The sequence below is a fragment of the Manis javanica genome, chromosome X (genome assembly GCF_040802235.1).
Source record: "Manis javanica isolate MJ-LG chromosome X, MJ_LKY, whole genome shotgun sequence".
Taxonomy (NCBI): domain Eukaryota; kingdom Metazoa; phylum Chordata; class Mammalia; order Pholidota; family Manidae; genus Manis; species Manis javanica.
Window position 1 is genome coordinate 52,588,986 of NC_133174.1, and position 17,731 is coordinate 52,606,716.

Here is a 17,731-nt window from a genome sequence, read left to right on the forward strand (position 1 = left end):
TAAATAAACAAAATAGATAAACCCCTAGCTAGAATTATCAAGAAAAAAAGAGAGTGTACACACATAATCAGAATCAGAAATAAGAAAGGAAAAATCACTACAGACACCACAGAAATACAAACAATTATTAGAGAATACTATGAAAAATTATATGCTAACAAACTGGAAAACCTGTGAGAAATGGACAACTATCTAGAAAAATACAACTTTCCAAGGCTGACCAAGGAAGAAACAGAATATCTGAACAGACCAATTACCAGCAATGAAATTGAACTGGTAATCAAAAACCTGCCTCAGAAAAAAACCCTGGACCAGATGGCTTCACCACTGAATTTTATCAAACATTTAGTGAAAACCTAATACCCATTATTCTCAAAATTTTCCACAAAAAAGAAGAGGAGAGAATACTTACAAACTCATTCTATGAGGCTAGCATCACTCTAATACCAAAACCAGGCAAAGACACCACAAAAAAAGAAAATTACAGACCAATATCCCTGAAGAACATAGATGCAAAACTACTCAACAAAATATTAACAAACTGTATTCAAAAATACATAAAAAAGATCATCCATCATGATGAAGTAGGATTTATGTGAGGGATGTAAGGATGGTACAACATTTGAAAATCCATCAACATCATCCACCACATCAACAAAGAGAAGGACATAAACCACATAATCATCTCCATAGATGCTGAAAAAGCATTTGACAAAATTCAACATCCATTCATGATAAAAACTCTCAACAAAATGGGTATAGATGGCAAGTACCTCAACATAATTAAGGCCATATATGACAAACCCACAGCCAACATTATACTTAACAGTGAGAAGCTGAAATCTCTCCCTTTAAGATCAGGAACAAGACAAGGATGCCCACTCTCCCCACTTCTATTCAACATAGTACTGGAGGTCCTAGCCATGGTAATCAGACAACACAAAAAAATAAAAGGCATCCAGATTGGCAAGGGAGAAGTTAAACTGTCCCTGTTTGCAGATGACATGATATTGTACATAAAAATCCCTAAAGAATCCACTCAAAAACTACTAGATCTAAAACCTGAATTCAGCCAAGTTGCAGGATACAAAATTAAATCACAGAAATCTGTGGCATTCCTATACAGAACTACAGAAAGAACTACAATGAACTAGCAGAAAGAGAAATCAGGAGAATAATTCCATTCACAATTGCATCAAAAAGAATAACATTCCTAGGAATAAACCTAACCAAGGAAGTGAAAGACCTATACTCTGTAAACTACAAGACACTCATGAGAGAAATTAAAGAAGATACCAATAAATGGAAACACATCCCATGCTCATGGATAGCAAGAATTAATATTGTCAAAATGGCCATCCTGCCTAAACAATCTATAGATTCAATGCAATTCCTATCAAAATACCAACAGCATTCTTCAATGAACTAGAGAAAATAGTCCTAAAATTCATATGGATACCACAAAAGACCTTGAATAGCCAAAGTAATCCTGAAAAGGAAGAATAAAGCAGGGGGGATTATGTGCCCCAAGTTCAAGCTCTACTACAAAACTGCAGTAATCAAGACAATTTGGTACTGGCACAAGAACAGACCCATAGTCCAATGGAACACACTAGAGAGCCCTGATATAAACCCAAACATATATGGTCAATTAATATATGATAAAGGAGCTATGGACATACAATGGGGAAATGACAGTCTCTTCAACAGCTGGTGTTGGCCAAACTGGACAGCTACATGCAAGAGAATGAAACTGGATTATTGTTTAACCCCATACACAAAAGTAAACTTGAAATGGATTAAAGACATGAATGTAAGTCATGAAACCATAAAACTCTTAGAAGACAGCATAAGCAAGCATCTCCTGAATATGAGCATGAGCAACTTCTTCCTGAACCCATCTCCTCAAGAAAGGGAAAGAAATGCAAAAATGAACTGATGGGACTACATCAAACTAAAAAATTTTGTATATCAAAGGACATCATCAACAAAACAAAGAGGCATCCTACAATATGGGAGAATATATTTGTAAATGACATATCTGACAAGGGGTTAACATCCAAAATATATGAAGAACTTACACACCTCAACACCCAAAAAACAAATAACCTGATTAACAAATGGGCAGAGGATATGAGGAGACAGTGCTCCAAAGATGAAATTCAGATGGCCAACAGGCACATGAAAAGATGTGCCACGTCACTAATCATCAGGGAAATGCAAATTAAAACCACAATGAGATATTTCACCTCACACCAGTGAGGATGGCCAGCATCGAAAAGACTAAGAACAACAAATGCTGGCAAGGATGTGGAGAAAGGGGAACCCTCCTACACTGCTGGTGGGAATGTAAGCTAGTTCAACCATTGTGGAAAGCTATATGGAGGTTTCTCAAAAAACTAAAAATAGAAATACCATTTGACCCAGGAATTCCACTCTTAGGAATTTACCCAAAGAATACAACTTCTCAGATTCAAAAAGACTTATGCACCCCTATGTTTATCGCAGCACTTTTTACAATAGCCAAGATATGGAAGCAACCTAATTGTCCATTATTAGATGAATGTATAAAGAAGATGTGGTACATATATACAATGGAATACTATTTAGCCATAAGAAAGAAACAAATCCTACCATTTGCAATAATATGGATGGAGCTGAAGGATATTATGCTCAGTGAAATAAGCCAGGCGGCGAAGGACAAATGCCAAACAATTTCCCTCATTTGTAGAGTATAACAATGAAGCAAAACTGAAGGAAAAAAATGGCAGCAGACTCAGAGACTCCAAGAATGAACTAGTGGTTACCAAAGGGGAGGGGTGTGGGAGGGCAGGTGGGAAAGGAGGGAGAAGGGGACTGAGGAATATTGTGTTTAGTACACATAGCGTGTGGGATCACGGGGAGAACAGTGTATCACAGAGAAGGGACATAGTGGATCTCTGGCATCTTGCTGCACTGATGGATTTGATAATATGGGTAAAGGTAGTAACCACATTGTTTTTTCATGTGAAACCTTCATAATAGTGTATATCAATCATACCACAGCAAATCTGGTTGTACATAACTAATCTTCTTCTAAAATAATAACTGATGTCTTACCTCACACAGCAGTTGAATACAAGTATATAAGACTTGTGGAAGATTATATTATAAATATGTAATAAAGTATATTTCATAGTAAGTAAATAAGTTATTCCTCACTAAAGAGAGAATGTAGGAAGATTTACAGTTGAAGTAACCAGAAAGATTTAGACTCTGTTTTCAAATAAGTCCCTATACTGTCCTGTAGTAACATACTAGCCAATAAAGTTATTTAGGATTCTTAAAATTAATTTTAAAAACCACAGATACAAAAATAAACTTGAAATGGATTAAAAACATAAATGTAAGACCTGAAATGATAAAACTCCTAGAAGAAAACACAGGCAGTAAACTCTTGAACATTGGTCTTAGCAAATTTTTTTTGCTAATTGCATACATTTCCCTAAGAAAAAGAAGCAGAAACAAAAAAAGTGAGATAATATCAAACTAAAAACTTCTGCATAGTGAAATAAATCATCAACAAAATGAAAAGACAACCTACAGAATGGGAAATATTTTCAAATAATATACCCCATGAAAGGTCAATATGCAAACTATATAAAAGAGCTCATATAACTCAACACATAAAACACAAAGAATCTTATTTAGAAATGGGCAGAGGACCTCAATTTACATTTTCTCCAAGAAGAAATACAGATGGCAAAAAGACATGGAAAGATGTTCAACATTACTAATCATGCAAATACAAATCAAAACCACAATGAGCTATTACCTCACACCTGTCATAATGGCTAGTATGAAAAAGACAAGAAATAACAAGTGTTGATGGGGATGTAGAGAAAAGAAGACACTCATGGACTGTTGGTAGGAATTTAAACTGGTGCAGCCAATATGAAAACAGTATAGGGTTTCCTCAAAAAACTACAAATAGAAGTACCATATGACCCAGAAATTCCACTTATAGGAATATCCAAAGAAAACGAAATCCCTTATTATGAAAGTTATGTGCACCTCTAAGTTTATTGCCATAATATTTACAATAGCCAAGATATAGAAGCAACCAACGTGTCCATCAATAGATGAATGAATAAAGTACATGTGGTACATATACAATAATATGTAACTCACCCATAAAATAGAATGAAATCTTGTCATTTGCAACAACATAAAAGGACCTAGAGGCTATTATGCTAAGTGGAATAAGTTATGCAAAGACAAATAGCAATATATTTCACTTATATGTCGAATCTAAAAACAAAATGAATGAACAAACTGATAAACAAACAAAACCCCACATACAGGCTCATACATAGAACAAACTGGTGATTGCTATGGGGGAGGAAAATAGGCTGATAGCCTAAACAGGTGAAGAGATTTAAGAGGTAGATACCTACACTTATAAAATAAGTAATGGGGTTGAAAAGTGCAGCATAGAGAACATTATCAATAATATTTTTATGACTATGTTGAAAGATGGTAACTATGCTTATAGTGGTGAGCATTTTTTAATTATATAAATGTCAAATCACTATGTTGTACCCCTAAAACATACTGTGTCAAGTATACTTCAATTAATAAAATATAAAGCAAGGTCCTTTATTATTTCATAAACATTGTGGTTTTAGTTTCTATTTTGTAAAATAAGAAGTCTCTCCCTAAAATGTAGTCTTCTTATCCATTCTTATCAGCTGTTGTTTATACTTCTGGATGCTGGTTAATTTCAAAACAAAATCTAGATTCTGTGTGGTTAACCTGAAAGGCTCTCTATGTAATTTCTAGGCAGCTGGTAATTAAGTCCATATTCAATGTTCCCTGAGATGGAGCTATAGTCATTTTAACATGGTGTCTTTCCAATGGGTTTCAGCCCCGGACAAGTTCGCTATGGATTCAGTGTGACCAAAGAAATTGACAGCAAAACGTTCTTTGGGGTGAAACGGTTTATTACCTGGCTTGTTCTCCCGGTGGTCAGTCTAGCACTAACGTCTCTACCTCCGTGCAGAGCACGGGGCCGAGCTCTCTATGTAGCACAACAATAGCTTATTGCCTAAAGGTGTGGAAGCGGCAGCCTAGCAACAGGCCAGTTACATCACCAGGTGGTTTAAGTTCAGTGAGGATCCTGGCCATAGGAACCTCAACTTCCCCACACATGGCTTCAGTTCAATATGTTTTATTCTCTTTTCCATTGAGTTTTGCAAGTGTACATTACATCTAGTGGCACTTTCCACAAAGAGTTGGGAGGTTACTCAGTTTTTTCTAGCCTGTGTTGAATTCTGTAACCCCATTATTTTTATGAAAGACACTTCAGATCTGGCACTAAAACCAGAAGAAACCCCCACTCCTCAGAAGACAGTCTATCAACTGTACAAGCATGTCCTTTGGGACCCACAACCACCATCAGTTAACTCATTGAAGTATTATTTCCAACCTCTCATATAATGTTCTTTCTTCAAAGAGAGCTCAAGGAACTTCAGTAGGCAATACAGTGTGGCATTGGTGAAAGTATGGACACATAAATCAATGGTACAGTTTAGAGTCCATAAATAGACCCACACATATATGGTCAAATGATTTTTGATAAAGATGCAAAGTTCATTTAATGGAAAAAGGATAATCTCTCAACAAGTAGTGCTGAAACAATCGTACATCCATATACAAAAGAAAAAAAAGAACCTCAACATTTAACACAACTCACAGCATAAACAAAAATTAACTAAAAAATGGATCCTAGATCTAAATGCAAAATCAAAACAATTAAAAGAATTTAAAGCAAGAAAACAGAGGAGGAAAACTCTGAGACCTCAGGTTAAACCAAGATTTGTTAGAATCAACACCAAAATCTCAATCTATAAAAAAAAATGATAAATTGGACCTCTCTAAAATTAAGAACTTCTGCTCTTTATATGACACTGTCAAGAGAATGAAAAGATAAGCCACAGAGTGGGATAAGGAAGAGATATTAACAAATCACATGCTGATAAAGGCCTTGGATATGAAATATATAAAGAATTATCAAAACTCAGTAAGCGGAATAGCTCTTAATGAGTACTGGGATGATGAAATTTTTGGAAATTAGTAGTGATGATGTTTGCACACCTCTAAATATGCTAAAACTCACTGAAGTTTGTACTTTAGTATGAATGTATGAGTTGTATGGTATGTGAATGATATCTTAATAAAGTGGTTTTTGGTTTTTTACATTTTATTAAAGTGTGGTTGGTATATAATATTATAATGGTTTCAAGTATACAGCAAAGTGATTCTACAGTTATATACCTTTTTAAATCCTCACTCCAACTAGTGTAGTTAATATCTATCAACATAGAAGTATATTGTAGAACCATTGGGCATAATCCCTATGCTTTACTTTCATCCCAGTGACTAATTTATATAATGATTGAGATTTTGTGCCTATTTATCCCCTTCACCTATTTTACCCATCCACCCAAACCCTTCCCCCATGGTAACCACCAGTCACTTTTCAATGCCTATGTGTCTACTGCTGTTTTATTCATTTTGTTTTGTGTTGCTTTGTTTTCAGATTCCACATATAAGTGAAATCATATGATATCTGTCTTTCTCCACCTGATCTATTTCATTTAACATAATACCCATTAAGTCCATCTATGTTGTCACAAATAACAAGGTTTCTTTATTTTTATGGTTGATAATATTCTACTGTGTATATGAATCTCATCTTCTTTATCCACTCATCTACTGTTAGATGCTAATTTGCTTTCTTAGCTAGGCTATTGTAAATAATGTGGCAATAAATGTAGAGTGCATATATCTTTTCAAATCAGAGATTTTGTTTTCTTTGTGTAAGTTCCTAGAAGTGGAGTTGCTGGGTCATATGGTATTTCTAATTTTAGTTTTTTGAGGAACCTTCACACTGCTTTCCATACTGGTTGCACCAATTTACATTCCTACCAACTACACAGGAGGGTTCGCCTTTCTCTACATCCCTGTTAGCATTTGTTATTTCTTCCCTTTTGGACAGTGATCATTCTGCCTGGAGTGACATGATATCTCATGTGTTTTTGAATTGCATTGCCTTGATAATTAGTAATGTGAACCATCTCATGTGTCTATTGGCCATCTGCATGTTAATTTGCAAAAAGTCAGGGCCTCTGCCCATTTTTAAATCAGTTATTTTTTATGGTGTTGTGCATACAAGTTCTTTATATATTTTGGATGTTAATCCTTTGTCAGATATATCATTTATGAATATATTCTCACAAAGTGCAGGTTGTCTTTTTGTTTTGTTGATGGTGTCTTTTGCTGCATGGAAGCTTTTTAGTTTGAGGTACTCCCACTTGTGTACTTCTGATTTTCCTTCCTTTGCCTGGGAAGACATGTCCAGAATAAAAATTACTCATGCTTTTGTTCAAAGGATTTTTGCCTATGTTTTTTTCTAAGAGTTTTATGGTTTCTTGTCTTATATTTAGGTTTATAATCAATTTCAGCTTTACTTTTGTGTATGGAATTAATCCAGTTTCTTTTTTTGCATGTAGCTGTCCAGTTTCCCCAACACCATTTGTTGAAGAGACTTTTCCTCATTGTATATTCATGGCTCCTTTGTAATATATTATTTGACCATATATGCATGGGTTTTCTATAAAGCTGTTCTTGAAAAGTTCACTATTTCCATATTTGTTTCACATTTTCTTCATATTTTTAACATTTTGTTAGTGTTCCTAATTCATAAATTTTTTAAATGCTATGAAACTAAATATTGCATATAGTTCAAATATAAGAATATTTCATTATATCAAATGTAAAAGAAAACATTTATGTTATATAAATGTTAAGTGCATATTATCAGTCTCATATAAATTATTAGCATATACAGTCAATAAAAATATAGTACTAGTCAAAATATAAACTTAACACAGTGTGTAATAGAGAAAAGCATCATCAGAAATGAAAGCAAATAGGATTTCTCTTCTCTAGAATGTGCTGTCTGAAGAAACAGTGTTTTAGTTGTTTCATTATTGAGTTAGGAATATATTTCTGTGCTTTTATTCTCCAGCAACCAAAATAAGCTCTTTCAGATTCTCAACTGATTGGGTAGTAGGGAGGATATATTTATAGGCCAATTCCAGTTATTTCTAACAGGGTCCTTAATCATGATTAATTACATGTGAATACTTTTTTAACATATTTATTTTTGGACAGAAGACAGAAGTTTTGCTCACACTGTTTTCATCTTTGTTTTCAGACAATCTTTTTTCTTCCATTGCTACTCTCATTTGATTTCAACATTTATAAATTGAGATTCTAATGCATAGTTGTTATCTATAGTAATAGAGATTTGTAAAATAGTTCATTGATTTATGAAATATTTGAACTAAAATATGATTTATTCTTGCCCTTAAAAAAAGCTCCATAAAAAGAAAACAAACCACCTAATTTTAAAAGGGGGAAAATATTTGAATAGACATTTCACCATGAAAGAGATAGGAATCATAAATAAGCACTTAAAGAGATTCAATAGCATTAATCATTAGAGAAATGAAAGTTAAAGCCACAATGAGATATTACTATACACTTACTAGACTGACTAATTTTTTTTTAACTGACCATACCAAATGTTAGAAAGAAGGTAGAGAATCTAGAACTCATACTGGTAAGAATTTAAATTGATACAGCTACTTTGGAAAACAGTTTGGCAGCTTCTTAAAAGTTAAAAATAGGAGTACCATGTGAACCAGTCATTCTACTCTTAAGTATTAACCTGAAAAAATGAAGGCATATGTCAGTTATTTAACCAACCAAAAGGAAAGCATATGTCCAAACAAATATTTGCAGACAAATATTCATTGCATATTTATTGGTAAAGTTGGAAATAATCCAAAGATTCAATTACAGGTGAATAAATAAATTATAATATATTCATACAGTGCAATACTACTCAGAAGCAGTCTAGAGGCAGAAATAAAAATGTACCAGGGGATGGAGGGAGCCAAGATGGCAGCATGAGTAGAGCAGCAGAAATCTCCTCCCAAACCATATATATTTTTTAAAATAAAGCAAATACAACTATCCCTAAAAGAGACACCAGAAGACACAGGACAACAGCCAGGCTATATCCACACCAACGAGAACTCAGCACTTCGCGAAGGGGGTAAGATACAAGCGGTGGCCTGGCGGGACCAGAGCACCCCTCACCCCAGCTCCCAGCAGGAGGAGAGGAGTCAGAGAGGACAGGGAGAGGGAGCCCAGGACTGCTAAACACCCAGCCCTAGCCATCCACACTGGAGCTCAGACACACAGTGCATGAGTGGGGTGCTGGAAACTAGGGAAACAGGACAGTAAAACCTGTGAGTGGGTCCCTGCAGCAGGCGCCTCTGGGACAAAGAAAAGCGAGTGCTTTTTGAAAGTCTTAAAGGGACAGGGACCCCACAGCTGGAGGAAACATCCCAGGACACTTAGCCAAGCAGCTGGGAATCCTGGGGAACTCCAGGCGCCCTAACCCCTGGGCAGCAGCGCAGTTCAGAGGCCCCTCACTGAGGTAAACAGTATCCCGCCCATCTCCCCTCGGATGTGGCTCCGCAATATTGGAGAAGCAGCCTGAGGCAGCAGGGCAGGGCTTCTTTCACAGCAGCCGGACAAGAATTAGAAACCCCGTCTGGGTGAAGCTACCCAGCACAAGCCACTAGGGGTCGCTGTTCTCCCAGGAGAGGAAGGCCACAACTAGCAAGAAGGGATGTTCTCCCAGCCAACACACACGACAGCTCCCCACAAATACCTCTATCGCCATGAAAAGGCAAAAGAATTTGATATACAGACCAGACTAACCCAGACATCCTCCTCTGACAAGGAATCTGGGGAGATAGACCTAACCAATCTCCCTGAAAAAGAATTCAAAATAAAGGTCATAACCATGCTGCTGGAGCTAGAGAGAAATATGCAAGAACTAAGGGATGATGTACCAAAGATTACAGAAATGAAACAATCTCTGGAAGGATTTATAAGCAGAATAGATAAGATGTAAGAGGCCATTGATGGAATAGAAACCAGAGAACAGGAATGCAGAGAAGCTGACACAGAGAGAGATAAAAGGATCTCCAGGAATGAATCAATATTAAGACAACTATGTGACCAATTCAAATGGAACAATATTTGCATTATAGGGGTACCAGAAGAAGAAGAGAGAGGGAGGAAATAATCATTCAGACAATGGAAGTATACAGAAATCCAAACAGAAGAGACCCACGGAGGATAACACCCAGACACATAATAATGAAAACGGCAAAGATCAAGGACAAGGACAGAGTTTTAAAGGCTGCTAGAGAGAGGAATAAGGTCACCTACAAAGGAAAACCCATCAGGCTATCATCAGACTTCTCAACAGAAACCTTAAAGGCCAGAAGAGAATGGCATGATATATTTAATACAATGAAACAGAAGTGCCTTGAAACAAGAAAACTGTATCCAGCACGATTATCATTTAAATATGAAGGAGGGATTGAACAATTCCAAGACAAGCAAAAGTTGAGGAAATTTGCCTCCCACAAACCACCTCTACAGGGTATTTTAGAGGGACTGCTCCAGATGGGAGCACTCCTAAGGCTAAACAGATGTCACCAGGGAAAATAAAATCACAGGAAAGAAAACAGACCAACCAAATATTAACTAAAGGCAAAAAATAAAATCAGCTACCCAGAAAAGCAGTTAAAGGAAACACAAAAGAGCACAGAACAAAACACACAAACATATACAGAATGGAGGAGGAGGAACAAGAAGGCATAGAAATAAAGAATCACCAGACAGTGTTTACAGTGGCTCAATAAGTGAGTTAATTTAGACAGTAAGACACTAAAGAAGCTAACCTTGAACCTTTGGGAAACACAAATCTAAAGCCTGCAATGGCAATAAGAACATATCTTTCAATAACCACCCTAAATGTAAATGTACTGAATGCACCAATCAAAAGACACAGGGTAATAGAATGGATAAAAAAGCAAGACCCATCTATATGCTGCTTACAAGAGACTCACCTCAAACCCAAAGACATGCACAGACTAAAAGTCAAGGGATGGAAAAAGATATTTCATTCAAACAACAGGGAGAAAAAAGCAGGTGTTACAGTACTAATATCAACAAAATGGACTTCAAAACAAAGAAAGTAATAAGAGATAAAGAAGATCAATACATAATGATAAAGGGGTTAGTCCAACAAGAGGATACTACCATTATAAATATACATGCACCCAACACAGGAGCACCAGCATATGTGAAACGAATACTAACAGAATTAAAGGAGGAAATAGAATGCAATGCATTCATTTTAGGAGACTTCAACACACCCCCTCACTCCAAAAGATAGATCTACCAGACAGAAAATAAGTAAGGACACAGGCACTGAACAGATGGACCTAATAGACATCTATAGAACTCTACATCCAAAAGAAACCAGATACCCATTCTTCTCAAGTGCACATGGAATATTTTCCAGAATAGATCACATACAAGGCCACAAAAAGAGCCTCAGTAAATTCCAGAAGATTGAAATCCTACCAACCAACTTTTCAGACCACAAAGGTGTAAAACTAGAAATAAATTCTACAAAGAAAGCAAAAAGGCTCACAAACACATGGAGGCTTAAAAACATGCTCCTAAGTAATCAATGGATCAATGGCCAAATTAAAATGGAAATCCAGCAATATATGGAAACAAATGACAACAACAACACAAAGCCCCAACTTCTGTGGGATGTAGCGATAGAAGTCTAAAGAGGAAAGTATATAGCAAACCAGGCATATTTAAAGAAGGAAGAACAATCCCAAATGAAGAGTCTAAAGTCAAAATTATGAAAATTGGAAAAAGAAGAACAAATGAGGCCTAAAGTCAGCAGAAGGAGGGACATAATAAAGATAAGAGAAGAAATAAATAAAATTGAGAAGAATAAAACAATAGCAAAAATCAATGAAATCAAGAGCTGGTTCTTTGAGAAAATAAACAAAATAGATAAGCCTCTAGCCAGACTTATTAAGAGAAAAAGAGAGTCAACACACATCAACAGAATCAGAAATGAGAAAGGAAAAATCACAATGGACCCCACAGAAATACAAAGAATTATTAGAGAACACTATGAAAATCTATATGCTAACAAGCTGGAAAACCTGGAAGAAATGGACAACTTCTTAGAAAAATACAACCTTCTAAGACTGACCAATGAAGAAACACAAAATCTAAGCAAATCAATTACCAGCAAAGAAATTAAAGTGGTAATCAAAAAACTACCCAGGAACAAAACCCCTGCACCAGATAGATTTACCTCAGAATTTTATCAGACATACAGAGAAGACATAATACCCATTCTCCTTAGTTTTCCAAAAAATAGAAAAGGACGGAATACTTCCAAACTCATTCTATGAAGTCAACATTATCCTAATAACAAAACCAGGCATAGACCCCACCAAAAAAGAAAATTACAAACCAATTTCCATGATGAACGTAGATGCAAAAATACTCAACAAAATATTAGCAAAACGAATTCAAAAATACATCAAAAGGATCATACACCATGACTAAGTGGAATTCATCCCAGGGATGCAAGGATGGTACAACATTTGAAAATCCATCAACATCATCCACCACATAAACAAAAAGAAAGACAAAAACCACATGATCATCTTCATCAATGCTGAAAAAGCATTTGACAAAATTCAACATCCATTCATGATAAAATCTCTCAGCAGAATGGGTAAACAGGGCAAGTACCTCAATATAATAAAGGCCATATATGATAAGACCACACCAAAGACCCCGAATAGCCAAAGCAATCTTGAGAAGGAAGAATAAAGTGGGGGGGGATCTCGCTCCCCAACTTCAAGCTCTACTACAAAGCCATAGTAATTAAGACAATTTGGCACTGGCACAAGAACAGAGCCACAGACCAGTGGAACAAGATAGACACTCCAGACATTAACCCCAAAATATATGGTCAATTAATATATGATAAAGGAGCCATGGACATACAATGGGGAAATGACAGTCTCTTCAACAGATGGTGCTGGCAAAACTGGACAGCTACATGTAAGACAATGAAACTGGATCACTGTCTAACCCCATACACGAAAATAAATTCAAAATGGATCAAAGACGTGAATGTAAGTCATGAAACCATAAAACTCTTAGAAAAAAACATAGGCAAAAATCTCTTGGACGTAAACATGAGTGACTTCTTCATGGACATTTCTCCCCAGGCAAGGGAAACTAAAGCAAAAATGAACAAGTGGGACTATATCAAGCTGAAAAGCTTCTGTACAACAAAGGACACCATCAATAGAAAAAAATGTATCCTACAGTATGGGAGAATATATTCGTAAATGACAGATCCCATAAAGGGTTCACATCCAAAATATATAAAGAGCTCATGCTCCTCAACAAACAAAAAGCAAATAATCCAATTAAAAAATGGGCAGAGGAACTAAACAGACAGTTCACCAAAGAAGAAATTCAGATGGCCAACAGACACATGAAAAGATGCTCCACATCACTAATCATCAGAGAAATGCAAATTAAAACCACAATGAGATATTACCTCACACCAGTAAGGAGGGCTACCATCCAAAAGACAAGTAACAACAAATGTTGGCAAGGTTGTGGAGAAGGGGAACCCTCCTACACTGCTGGTGGGAATTTAAACTAGTTCAACCATTGTGGAAAACAGTATGGAGGTTCCTCAAAATGCTCAAAATAGATATAACATTTGACCCAGGAATTCCACTTCTAGGAATTTACCCTAAGAATGCAGTATCCCGGTTTGAAAAAGACAGATTCACCCCTATGTTTATCGCAGCACTATTTACAATCGCCAAGAAATGGAAGCATCCTAAATGCCCATCAGTAGATGAATGGATAAAGAAGATGTGGTGCATATACACAATGGAATATTATTCAGCCATAAAAAGAAAAGAAATCCTACCATTTGCAACAACATGGATGGAGCTAGAGGGTATTATGCTCAGTGAAATAAGCCAGACAGAGAAAGACAAGTATCAAATGATTTCACTCATATGTGGAGTATAAGAACAAAGAAAAAACTGAAGGAACAAAACAGCAGCTGAATCACAGAACCCAAGAATGGACTAACAAGTACCAAAGGGAAAGGGACTGAAGAGGATGCATGGGAAGGTAGGGATAAGGGGGTGAAGAAAGAGGGTATTATGATTATCATGTATAATTAGCATGTGGGGGGGCACATGGGGTGGGCTGTGCAAAACAGGGAAGACAAGTAGTGATTCTACGCTGATGGATAGTGACTGTAATGGGGTGTGTGGGAGGTTACTTGGTAAAGGGGGGAGCCTAATAAACATAATGTTCTTCATGTAATTGTAGATTAATTATAACAAAAAAAATGTACCAGGGGTCAGAAGACCTGTGTTACCATTCTATCTCCATCAGTGTGGTGTTTCATTATGTGGAATAAGTCACATAACATTTCAGGCCCTCAGTTTCTTCATTTAGGTAATGGAGGAAATATAATTACTTTGTTTGGTATTTTGGTTATATTACTCAAATGAGTTAAATACATGGAATTGTTTGGTGAACTATATTTATGTTACATTTATATAGGCCTTTTAACTTCTTATATTGATTAAATTTATGAAAATATGTTTTCTGTTATTTTAATTTTTCTCTAATATTTTCTCTATTTAAAAAGGCTACATAGTCTGAGATCTTTAAGTCCTAAGTAATAATTAACATGCTTGACACTCTTGGAAAATTTTTGCATTTGCTAAGAGGTGGCAAGAATATAATTATGACTGTACTTTTTAGAATATCAATTCAGTCTTTGAATTGTATTCCCTGACTTCTGGACCCCAATAAGTGATTTGGAATACTAAATCATTTAATCTATTACTCTTTCATTGTGAAACTCAAAATCTTCTGAATGTAGCATATCCTTATTGTGAGGAAACATGATTAACACACATGCAATTTTGGGTCCAAAATTGTGCAGATTTCTTCTCTTTATTTGGTTTTGTGACCTTTTTAAAACAATAATTGCATAAGAACATAAAAAAACTTACAAAAATAATTCCACCAAAGAAAATATACAAAAGTATGTCAATCATTGGATGATTACACAGCATCAGATTACTTAATAGTATAAATTGGAATCTGTTTGACTCTTATTGGCTTACCTATATTAATGTTTACTACATGTGAACTGTCTATTGCACTGATACATTGCTAGGTACATATAGAATAAATATATATTCACAGTGTATGTATATATATTTATGTTCTTAGACCCTTGAACTTGGGTTTGTACTGTGTAGGTCCACTTGAATGTAGATGTGTTTCAATAAATATAAAAGGTTTTGAAGATTTATGACAATTTGAACAATGTTTTCTTTTCTCTAGCTTACTTAAACGTAAGAATATGGTATATAATACATACACATACAAAATATGTTAATTGTTTATGCTATCAGTAAGATTTCTGGTCAACAATGGACTATTTATTAGTAGTTCAATTTTGGGGGAATCAAAACTTATATACATGGATTTTCAACGGTGTGGGAGGCCAGTGCTCCCAACACCCACATTGCTCAGCTTTGTGTGTGTGTGTGTGTGTGTGTGTGTGTGTGTATTAGAGCAAGAGAAAAGGTATGACTTTTTTCCACCAGAGGAAAAACACTTTCAGGTTTATCAACTACACAAAGAGGAATTATCCTTTTTTCCAGCTGGTAGAAATTGGAAACAAGTTCAGTAATTTGGTGTCTTTTTCTAATACTCATTTCTTCCTTGTGATTTGTCATCTCTTCTGATCGGTAGTCCTTTAACTTGCTCATGAAATTTAGAAAATTCCTGGGATTACGTTGTGTGTGTGTATTTATTCTTTGCTATTGCTTGATCATTTATTTATTTTTCTTTCTCTCTCTCTTTTTTGTTCTGTTCAGTTAAATCATTGTGAAGATAAGACGCTGGAAAGCAAGTGAAGACTGATACACTTATCCCTCTTCACCACCTCCTGTATTCTACCATGATTACACTCTAAAGAGGACATTTAGTTAATAGTCATCAATTGTGCTTCTCCTTACCCCTCTATGAGGAAGTAACCTAATAGCCAAGTTGCAAGCTACTACTTCTTCTAAGGGCCATGAGTTTCATAGGTGACACCTGGAAAATGAGATAATGACCACCTATATCCTTTATCCTGGGCATTCAGGAAGGTAAGTTAAGTAGCAGATCTTCCAAAGGACATATCCATATTTGCACCATTGTGTGAACCATTTTATCTCCTTCCCCAAAACATTGTTACCTATCCTACTTATAAGATGACAGTCAACTCAATGAAATAACTGCTATTCAGTGATGAGGACAAAAAGAAAAACTTGGAAGGTCAGAAAAATGTTTCCCTCCTTGGGAATCTTATAAACTATTTGGAAGGTATTTGTGGAGCATATACTACGTGTGAGCTTAGCACAGGAGACATAGGGTTTGGTAAGACTCACCCTGTCCTCAAGAGCTTAGTATAGCAGAATGAAAGCTACTGAGAACATTCTTCCTATAGAAGTGTCCTTCCAGACTCTAGAGGCAGGTCATGAGCCTTTTCATGGCTGCCCACAAATGTAGTATTAGTGCATCTATAAATCACTAAAACTAGAATCAGAAGGGGATCTTTCAAGAGCAGGTAAGGGTAAACAAAGTAAACAAGGTTGATCTTTTTATCATGATAGTTGTGGCAATAAGGAGATACAGCTGACAACATATTTGCTGGTATGGCCAGCTGAGATGATAGTACCTTATGTGATATATTTTCCTACAGATTGGTGATGCCAGGTTGAGCAGTAACTTTAAGAACCTGATAATATATGCATAGAGTATCAACTTCAGAACAGCTTTAAACTCCTGAACATGTTTCATATCTAATAGAGTGTCATGGTTTATTTGCATAAAGCTGCATGTCATTTTCTTAAAGTTCATATGTCTAAATGAATTGCAGAATATATGCTATAATGATTTCAGGTTAAATATTATTGCCTGTTTCTCCAGTCTTGACTTTTTAACTGATTATTTCACCTATTTAGTGTCATTGCCTCATATGTCCTATTCATACAGTAACCAAATTTTCCAAGATATTCTTAATTTTAAACATTCCCTTCTGTTATTCTTCTAAACCATCAGAGTCCAACAAGTTACAATTTTTCAACATCAAAGTTACATCTCCACCAAGAAGCGACACAACAACCTCATTTATCAGATCTTATGGGATCTGAAGTTTGGAAAATATAGTCATGACACTACTAATACTAATATTCAGAGAATAAAAAAATATGCACAGCAAGGAAATGGATAAATAATGATAAGGACCTCTAGAAACCTTTGTTATGGATATAATTTACATCTGGACCATAGTCCAATGCTTGAACTTCTAGATGGGAAACATGTTTTAAACCACTTAAAATTAGAAAATGGTAATTGGTTATTAGCATAATGATTTAGCAATTTAATTTTCCAAAAAGATGACTAATTAATTTATTTTGAAATGAGAAGGAAATGGGTAGAAGGTTCAAGACTACTCTTATCCAAGTGTTTTTTCTTATTTCTGTCAACTGTAAACTGCATATGTGATTTTTTAGTTAATTGGACCATGAGCAAACTAAACAATAGAGAATTCTCAAGGTAGAAACATTATATATTTCAAGTCATTTGGAGATTAATGTTTATT

The 17,731-nt window shown here is 35.5% G+C and overlaps 1 protein-coding gene across 1 annotated transcript in view; it reads left to right on the forward strand.

Moving 5' to 3' along the window:
- ZC3H12B (zinc finger CCCH-type containing 12B) overlaps positions 1-17,731 on the forward strand; it is a 252,665-nt gene that overhangs the window by 68,327 nt on the left and 166,607 nt on the right. Inside the window, exon 2 of the mRNA XM_037017076.2 lies at positions 15,960-16,232. The gene's annotated coding sequence lies outside the window, so the exon portion shown is untranslated. The remainder of the gene's footprint in view (positions 1-15,959; positions 16,233-17,731) is intronic.